General features: G+C 32.5%; 1 long non-coding RNA gene across 2 annotated transcripts; it reads right to left on the reverse strand.

Annotated features, from left to right (window-relative positions):
- Positions 1 to 6,281: 6,281 nt before the first annotated feature.
- Positions 6,282 to 9,712, reverse strand: LOC134261720 (uncharacterized). 2 transcript variants are annotated; one of them, XR_009990874.1, is made up of 5 exons: positions 9,555 to 9,712; positions 7,813 to 7,843; positions 7,139 to 7,184; positions 6,729 to 6,795; positions 6,282 to 6,443 (listed from the first exon to the last, which is right to left on the reverse strand). It is a non-coding gene; the product is annotated as an uncharacterized LOC134261720 (long non-coding RNA). The 2 variants fall into 2 exon arrangements; XR_009990873.1 differs by having other exon boundaries at positions 9,315 to 9,712.
- Positions 9,713 to 10,862: the final 1,150 nt, after the last annotated feature.

Consider the following 10,862-nt stretch of genomic DNA (forward strand, 5'->3'; position numbering starts at 1 on the left):
AAGGTGGGACCAAAGTACAACCACATCTTCTTCAACCTTTCTGGCAAATTCAGAAAAGTAACCTTGAAATTATTTACATAATGTATGTCGTTTTAATTCCACGGTTCATGATTCCTCAAAAAGTACCAATCGCGATTGTTTTAATTTCACGTTGCAAGAAATAAATTTAATTTTCTTTAAAGCATTCCATTCAACATCTTTATAATCTAATGATAGCATTCACGATGGGTTTAATTTTGCGGAAAAATGATAAATCATGAACAAAGTGAAATTAAAGCAATCGTGAATATTTGCCAATTTAAAGTAGTCAATTATAGATGTTAAAATTTCATACATATATTAAATACTAGATACAGTTAAAAGGTCCATCTATATTTATTTCAAAGTTAAGAAAAGCAGGTTTGTCATATTGTTGTCGATGCCTGCATCTAATTCTGCTTTTCTGAAAGACCCAAGAAGTTGTGATTGGCCACTTAACAGGGATTATGTACTACTAGGAAAAATCCTTGAAACTATATTTTCCAGAGCAAATCACTGATGGATCATATTTATCCATATTTAATATCCATGGCCCCTTTGTAAAGGCTTTTGTTACAAAAAGCCAATCAAAAATACAGAATAATAATGTTTCTTTTGAGGAAAAACCTTATGCAGAATAGGCCAACGTGTATTGAAAGGTCGCATGAAAGGTCAATTTCCGACTATGCTTTACTCACATTGGTCAATACTTTAATGAGCTATGAGAAAATCTCGTCTCATGCAACCACGGCCAGAATGGGAGAGGATTGTACATTTTGGCCGTGGTTTGCGACGATGACATTTTACCGCTTTATAATAACTTTCACTTTCTATGTTGATGTTCTAACGCATATGGTAGGCAGTATTTAGTGACCCAGATGAAAGGACACTTGCGTTAACACTGCCATTCTTGCGGGAAATTCAAAATTTGATTTGAAACAACAGAGATAATGGAATAATGTTTGAAATAAAAATATGACAAAAATGTGTCATAATTTACAAAAATGACAAAAAATATATAGTTTAAAAAATGAGGACAATACGATATTCAAAAAATGACAGATTTCAGTCATACCCCTGACTGGTGTACTGTAGTAGAAATCCATGTTATGTATACAATTTAGTAAGAAGCAGACTTAGAGCAATGCAAAATACATCAGTTAGGAATTGAATGATCTGTACACGTTACACATAAGGATCAGCAGTTGAAATAATAATTATAATACAGCAAAACTCGGTTATAATGAAGTCGCTGGGACCTTTGAAATAACTTCGTTATATCCGTAATTTGTTATAACCGTATAAGAATTCATTAAATTTATAAAGCTGGGGATCCAAAATTATTTCCTTATATCGGTGAATTCGCAATATCCATGTTCGTACTAAACGAATTTGACCGTAATACAACATTCTTTTTAATATATATATATATATATATATATATATATATATATATATATATATATATATATATATATATATATATATATATATATATATATATATATATATATATATACTTGCACTTAATTCATATACTAATATTGATAATAAAATATATATACATTTCCTTGTTAATAGACGGTTTAACTTTTGCAAAATGGCAAAATAAAATTTTATCTGCTGTGCAAGTAATTTATTTTTTCTGTTATATTGCAATTAAGGGTCCTCCACACCATGTGATTTGTGACGTATATAGAGAAAAAATACTTTTACTTCCGGTTTTATTGAATTTATGCATGAACGATTTGGCCTAGCACCGTTTGACAGATTGTAAACAATGAACACATGGCATGATCGCGGAGTGACCGATGGAAAAAAGATATGTAGCTCTTTTTTTTTAATAAAAGAACAACAGACGTCTCCAATGGATTATGTTACACAACAGGTACGGGGTATGACAAGAAACGTTTATGTTATTCACAGCTGTTTCAGGCTTATCAACTGAGTATGTTTTGATAGTTGAAATTTCGGCACACTAGTTTGTGCGTTTAATTAGCAAATTAAAGGAGACTTACCTGTAAGGTGAACTTTACTTAAAATCCTCCAAAACACCAAGGAACGTTGGGTATTACGTGAGAGATATGCAAGCCTACTCCCAGATCAGTATTTAACTCAATATGTGAATATTCTTGATAATAAGCAATTCTACAGATGCTACATTTTTATCTATTATTATAAATTTATCACCCTAGTTCCCATGGGAAGGAGATCAAGGGTGGGCACATAATACCCAAAGTTCCTTGGTGTTTCGGAAAATTTTAAGTAAAGTTCACCTTACAGGTAGGTCTCCTTTGATTTTCTAATTCTCCTTCACCATCAAGTCACGTGAGATGTTTAAAGCAAATATTCACATATTGAAAATAGAAATTATACAAAGTAGAAGAATTCCTATAAAAGTCAAAAATTTATTGAATATTCATATCATCTAAGCTACATGTTGAAGACAATATTCCAGACTGAAAATTTTTATCATTATGTAAAACAGTTTTGTCATAAGATTTTGCAAATGTATTCTCATTAGACCATCCAACATGTGATAAGATATTGTCAACTGAAATCCCTGAAGAACGTGCGGCGGCGCTTGCAGCAGCGCGAGTGCTATGTCCAGGAAACTTGCTGGTATCAATGCTAGATTTAGATAACAGAGTTCTTATCCAGCGAGAAATACTGTCCTTCGATGCCTCTCGAAACGGCTTTTGGGTTGTCAAAAGAAGTTTTCTATATCCATTACCTCTATATTTTTCCGTCTTTGTTATATACACTTTAATACATGACACAACACAAAGCATCTTATCCGGAAAAGCTAACACTGTAATTGGTTTTATATGATAAGATGGCCTAGATTGTTTTACAAGAGTATTTACACAAAACACAATTCTATCCTCATAAACATTCTGTCTTCATAAACATGCACCCCGTGGGTATCCGGGTTAGAATAGGTCCTCAGTACCCCCATGCTTGTCGTAAAAGGCGACTAAATGGGGCGGTCTTTCGGATGAGATCGTATAAACCGAGGCGCCGTGTCACAGCAGGTGTGGCACGATAAAGATCCCTCCCTGCTCAATGGCCCTGAGTGCCGAGCATAGGCCTAAATTTGCAGCCCTTCACCGGCAATGGCGACGTCTCCATATCAGTGAAATACTCTGGAGAGGGACGTTAAATAGTATACAATCAATCAATCATAAACATGCATATTATCTAAATCTAAAAGTGACAAAGTTTGTGCTCACTGTCCTGTTACTAACGCTAATAGCATGACAAGCTTCAATGTCAAATCAAACACTGATAAAACTTCATTTTCCCCCATACTAAGAATAAACGATAAGACCGTGTTCACATCCCAAGTCTCTGTATACCGCGGTAAATTAGGACGGTCGTTAGACTCCTCTCATGAAACGTCTAATTAGCGGATCAGAACCAATAGCCACATCATTAACAGATGGTTATAAATAACTTAGAAAACTCCTAGCGGAATTTATCGTATTATATGACCATCCTTTATCAAAAAGTTCGGTAAGAAAATCCAAGACAACTGTTATTGAAAAAGTATCAGATACATGGATAGATTTGCAATTTAGAAATTCTAGCCACTTTTTCATATGCGAATCATACTGTTTTTTAGTTGACGCTCTCCAAGAGTTCATAAGAACCGGAATTGCTTTCTCTGAAATACCTTTGGATTGATACATTTTGTTCCAGCATTATCTCCATGAGGGTCCGTTTTAATGAGATTGTTGATGACTCGAATTATCGCAACTATGGCATGTGCAATAAGTTTTTGCGGCTTTTATATGTCAAGATCCGAATTCCTTGCAGATGCCGGCAATGATCGCCATATTTCCTTATTGACTTTCGGTACCACCAACATTTCACAATTTTGAGGAAGTTTGAATTTTTCATAATTTTCTTCTCGTTTCTTCTCTTTATTTGCTTTAGTTTTGTCTCCAGAAAACATACACACCTCCCAACCTTATTAATATTCAGGGTCATGAACCCAAGGGAGCATTCATTGCATCAGACATTTTCTTTAAACAAGGAAAGACAACTCAGCATTTTTAATGGTATAGTCAGTTTCTTTTATCAATTTATATACATTTAAATTGTGATAAAATTGGTTGAAAATATATTGAGATATATGTTGTACTTCTTCAAGATCACTTCTGGTCAATTTTTATGTTGAATAAGTAAAACATTAACACACAGTGTATTTTCAGTATGAAATACTGCATAGGTATATTCTGTTTAATAAATACAGGTAAACTGATTTTCAAGTATACCTGATTTCACATAAGCTACATATCTGCAGCTACTCGTACGTGTAAATATTTCTGGAAGGTATCTATCTATATAATTATATTCAGTTATTAATTTTTTTCTGTTAACTGAATTCAACAAAAATAATTTAAATGGATATGCACACCATTTATATATCATGGCTCATATTGAAAAAAAAAGACAAAGCAAAAAACGGCATATTGCAATCATGTTTGTATTTACAAGAAATACATACTAAGCACTACGTGTAGACAGGCAATGGAATGTTCCAACAACAAATAAGTTGTATATTACAGGCATATGTTATAATAAAGACTATTGTGTTTAAAAATGAAGTAAAATTTATAAATCAACATTTAGATACCCTTCACAAGATCTCCAAATTTTGACTATTTTTTAATAAACAAAATTAAGTGCACATGTACATTCTAAATATTTTTTTCTTCCTACTCAAAAAAAAATTAAAGTTCCATTTTTTAAAGATAATCAACCTTATAATAAAATTAATAGTAAAAATATTCAAGTGTTTCTTTCTTTTCTGATCTGGTTTAAAATACTGTAATTAAAATATGTAATTCATATACTTTAAGCATGCAATACCAGAGAGAGCTACATGTAGCTATTACCTCCCTTTTATGCAAACATTTTCTATACTGTGATTTAACAAATTTTGGCATCCCTAACTGAGTGAAAAATTCTCAAGAAGAATGTTAAACAATGTACAAATAAACAATAAACTATAGAGTCTTTTAATATGCAATTTTTTTTTTCTGAGAAAGGGATCCTCAATTGATGTTTAGGAAAAGTACAGTATCATCCCAGCTAGTCTTTATGAATTCAGCAACCATTTGTTATATGGCCTGAAAAATATAAAATGATAATGCTTTAACATAAAAGTGTATGATTGATATTAATATTTTTATAATTCATCATAAATTAATTGAATCAATAACATGAAGTTACACTTGTTATCTATATTCTTGAAATGCTTATGAGACTGCTGAAAAAAACTGAGATATCCAAGAGATTCAGGGTAAGATATATAGAAAAAAATGTCGTTCAAGGGACTTTAAAATGACTTTGATATCTCAGTGTGTTCAAGATAACACTCAGTGTCAAAGATATACATGTATACATGTACCAAAGTTTAACTCTAAACAGAGTATATAAAATTCATATACATGTATGCCATTTACAGTTGCTAATTCAATCTATCATTGTTCATTAATAATCTACATGAGAAAGAGATATGCGAAAAATGAGCAAATTAACCATTAACAAAAGTAAATCATATGCAATTCGAAGTGTTTGCAAATCATTCATCCAATTTGTAATACTGTCATAAACGTCAACATACCCTAGGTAGTCAAAGTTGTTTGATTTTAAGATACTGTTGTTTAACTGTACTTATTCAGACTGCACTGTATTCACTTGTTTTCCAACAGTACACATTTTTCACACTTTCTGACATCCATCATTTACTATCATGATGAGAGTTACGCCCCTTTTCTATAACCCCAAAATATTGCTTTCTTTCTAAAAATTGTACCTTTTTTTTACCTTACATAGATATCAACTAAAGTCTCCATAAAATGGGTATTTGAATAAAGAAAACTTATATCATTTTAATCTCTACTTAACTTAAAACCAAGAAATAAACAAAATGATTTTCCAATATTTACATAGGACTTTCAAGATAAACATTCTGTTTCTAATTATGGCACATCCATTACCCTTAATTCTGGGATTCTGTACTAGGATGTATTCATTCAAAAAATATGATGTATCGTGGCCCTGATAATCTTGAATAGAAGGCTTAAATATTCCAGACTAGAACTTTGATCCCCCACTGTGGACCCACACTACCCTATACCTATACGGTCTAAACAAATCTTAATCTGCTCTTAACTATCTCAGAGTGACTAATCATGACCTGCCTATTCTTGAAAAGAATTACGATTTAATTTTTTGTCTATAGATTACTATTGTTCTCTCTATTTTATTGCTGCAAGTATATACTCTATTTACATCAATAACATTATCATCACCAGTAATCAACATACCTTCTCTTTGGACTTGACATGATTCCTTTCCTAGATTCTCGTGGTTGAAGCTTTCATCAGATAATTTGTTTTGTTACAGCTGAACTACAAATATGATTAATAAGTTAATGCAATCCTATAAATTTAATTATTCCAAATAAAATACAAGCATTTGTAATTATGTGAAAAAAAAACTGAATGATAAATACTGACAAATATCAATGCACTACACGCAAATCAGAAAAATATGTAATGCAATCATTTACAGTTTGCATAATATGATTTATGTATAAGAATAATTTTCAGTCAATTAAATTGTTTGCTGAAACAGACAACCAACTTTATTTATAAATTCTCTTTTAATGAATTTTCTTCTGCCTTTAAACTTACATGTACTAGCTGTTATGCAGCATGATGTGAAAATTTTTTCCCCCATTCTTTATTATTAAAGTATCTGCTGAAAATAGAACAGAATGTGATTAAGTCTTTTGAGAATTAAACAAAAACAAAAATTACTGATGCATGATTTTCAATTACCGGGTACATTGACCCTTTCATCAACATCATTCTCTCTCTCTCTCTCTCTCTCTCTCTCTCTAACTATACTTAAGTTTACACAGGATTCTTTTATATATTGATAAACATGTACTTGCAGATATTGGAGTAATTGGGCATGCTTAATATTTTTTCTTTATTTATTCCAATCAGCATGATCAGATGATAATAATTAAATAATAATGTTGCATATCAAATGTTATAAATTTATCCTTACAATTACAGGGTACATATACAATACTCACAACAGTCAAACCTTGAACTTGTACATCACAGTCTTCAGAGTATATCCTGCAAGAAACATTCATTGCACATTATAATTGAATTGATTTTCTTTTTTTTTTTAATATTTGCTTTTTTTGTTTAATTTTAATGAAAGAAATGATAATTTTTGTGCATTTAATACAGTAAGGTATCATATACATATCTACATATTAAAGACCATTTTTAAATTTTGAATGGGGTCAGTGATTTATTTTTTATCTAGGCTTGTACATGGTAGAGGGCATCTGTCTTTTGGGTCAGGTCTATGTATAACAAAATACAAGTATAGTTGGGCTAGTAACTTGACAGGCTTGTTTCAAAGTTCTGTCATTTCAGAATCCTGTTTTGTTAAGATTAATTATTTGTCCAACTGTGTATCACATTAAATAAACAAAATATAACTATTTCATTTATCATGATTATTATTGTTATTATGGTTTTGGGTCAGTCTCTTTTTATTAAAATCTAGTAGCCTAGTGGGATAGTGATATTATGATGAGCTGACCAGTGAAAAGCCTGAGTGAACAGTGAAAGAAAACTATTTCTAGCCTTGACCTAGAATGATTTCACATTTGTGCTTCATTATATACATTTTCTAAATTCAATAATGTTTGTTTATTACCTTATAGGGTCAATTGTATTATTTTTGTCATACCTGGAGATGGCTGTTCAAAATGTACTCTAACCTGCAATAGACAAACATTAAAGAAAATTACTTTTCATTTAACGCATTGAAAAAATTAAACACTATGTAAATTAAATACATGACATTGTATTCTTACAAACAAAAATGCAAAACATCAGTGTATATTAGCTTAAGCAATATCTTCTCATTAAACAGATTAATGCATGCATGTAATTTATAATACCCCCGCTTGAAAAGCGAGAGGGTATATTAAGTAATCGGTACGTCTGTCTGTCTGTTATGCTTAAATTGGTGTACCCATCTATTATCCGCTAATTCCTCTCATACCGCTGAGTGATATTTGAGTGAATCTGTATTACATATTCATGATATTGCAATTGCGCATCTTATATTTTACTTTTTGATCCGCCACATATTTGGGGTTATACCCATAGCAAAACATGGACAGTCATTATATTCATATGAAAAGCGGTGGGTATCATATAGTGTCAGAGCTCATTGTTCATGCACAATACCTCTAGTTTTATAATATTTATACTATTTTCAATATCTACCCTACTTTAAGATGGGCAATATTTTAAAAGGGAAAATAGTGGTACCCATAGAAATATTCAAAAGTTTTCATAAACTGCTTATGTTATTGATTGATTGTATGTTGTTTATACATGTAATATCCCTCTCAAGAATTTTTCACTCATATGGAGATGCCACCACTTGCCGGTGGAGAGCTGCAAATTTTGTCCTCTGCTCGGCACTGATCTTGAGGGCCTTTAAGCAGGGAAGATCTTTTTAGTGCCGGCACCTACAGCGACACAGGGCCTCAGTTTATAGGGTCTCATCTGAAGGACTGGTCTCCACGTACCACAGTGGGATTCGAACTTGCGATGTAAGGATTAACTCCTAACTTCCCAACTCTAGAGCAGACGCTCTAATCACTGCGCCACATGGGCGACAACTGCATATGTGAATTTTAATACCTGATATATATATATGTACACAAGTATGTGAGAACTGCATTGACATCATCTGATCATAAATTCTATGATATTAAATTAGAAAAGTAACAATCATATTTAGATCAGTAGGCTCTAGTGAAAGCTGCATGATTGATATATGAACAGTTGAAACTATTAAAACTGCAAACAAATGTAAACAAACCTTTAATCCTTTATCCAGGTACACATGTATATGCATGTAGAGGAAATTCAGAATAACTTCTTGTGCATGCACACGAGTACGGACAGAATTAAATTTTAGTCTCTTGGTATTTAAAAAACACATATACTTCTCACATATCACTGGGTATTGATAAATAAGAATAATGACTTTTATACGCGTTACTCTGCAAATACATGCATAGTAGACTACCTTACAAGTAGGAACGAACTATAGCACACCTGCATTTTCTCTTCAATTTAAGACATGCTATTAATAGCATTTGACAGACTTTCTAAAATATTTAGCCATTTTGTGCTACAGGTAATCGAAAAAATAAATGAAATTCTACTTACGAGAGTTTTTGTTTACTAAATCAATGTATGTGGGTTAATCTTCACCGACACAACTACTCCCTTCCACGTGGAAACATGTTTACAAAATCGAGGGGTGCTGTTTTGACACTTTAAAGTGCAATAGCATTTGACAGAATAAGAAACTGCAAACCTACTTTCACTTTTCAGGTAAAGAAACGTTTGTTTTTCAACTTTTTGCAATTTACAAATCTTATAAATCGAGATAACATAAAGTTTTACCTCTTTTTTCATGTTGAATTTCTCTCTCGATTTTCACCTCTACCATGTTGGTCTCGCTGAATTCTCGCGAGGAAAGCTGTTCGGACTTTTACGGATTTTGTTCATATTTTATTACGTTTATCTCCGAATTCTTCCGATTTATGCTAATGAGGTTAGGAGGTGTGACATAGCTTTCAAAACTTTTGCAAGCTCATCTCCGATCGGCAATCCAAACTTATCCTTACCGTCAAATTGTTTAGATAACTTTTCCAAGATGGAATTTTCGGACGGTTTTGCAGTTTCTCCAGAAGAATCTTCAGACACTTTCTTCATATGTGCTGGTGGTTCCCCATCAATCTCATCAGACAAGAGTTCATCTAAACGCTCATTAGTAGCGTTTAATTCAGCCATTACAAACTCTTGCATATCGTGGAACTGCTTAGATTGCGCTGAAAGCAGCTTTTCTACGAGGCGTTCTTCGAACGAACTTCGTAGGTTGGTAGGTTCTCATGAGCAGCTTGGCTGCTTTATTGCCGGAGGAGAAGAAGAAGATTCTCCTAAACGGCTTGGCTGTTTTTAGTAGGAGAATTTTCAAAGTTATCTTGTGGTCCAATAATATGAACATCAGCCTCTACATGAACTGGGGCGTCATTAGATGTGTCCAAGGTACTTTTTCCAAACTCGTCAGAAAGTTTTTGTAACACTGACATTGCTACGATATCCAAAATCAATTAATAATCACTTTCAATGAAAAAACACTTCTGCTCGATCTGGGAATAAACGCGCAACAACTGATCTTGGAGTAGGCTTGCATATCTCTCACGTGATACCCACGTGACTTGGTGGTGAAGGAGAATATACATTATCTCATTGTGTGTTTATAAATATTGAAAAAATAGTGTTTGTTTCTAGTTTTCCTCTTTTATATCTGTCCAGTTCAGTGGCCAGTAATTACTAAATATAGTATGGTGACGTATGCGGAGACTTGCCAAAGTTTTTGAGTCCCGGTCAACAGGAAAGATAACTCCAAAAAGGAACTTCGATACCAAAGATTTTGAAAATGTTTTTTTCTACATCAGTGCATTTAATTTTAATTCAATTTGTTGATGTAATCTAATTAATTAATGTTTCTTCTATGCTCTCATGGATATTAATATTTTTTTTCTGTTTCTTGTTTGTATATAAAGGTACTTGCTGAAGCCTAACTTCGAACTTCATCGAATCTAACTCTAGTCCTAGGAAAGTGAGGGTTGTAGTTGGATACACAGTTTTCTCTGCTTTGAAGGGTAGTCTAATATCTCTTGCAAGGGTGTAAAAAGCTATAAGGGC

This window comes from Saccostrea cucullata, unplaced genomic scaffold (genome assembly GCF_032062105.1).
Source record: "Saccostrea cucullata isolate Sc308-1 unplaced genomic scaffold, CSIRO_AGI_Scuc_v1 ctg2476, whole genome shotgun sequence".
Taxonomy (NCBI): Eukaryota; Metazoa; Mollusca; class Bivalvia; order Ostreida; family Ostreidae; genus Saccostrea; species Saccostrea cuccullata.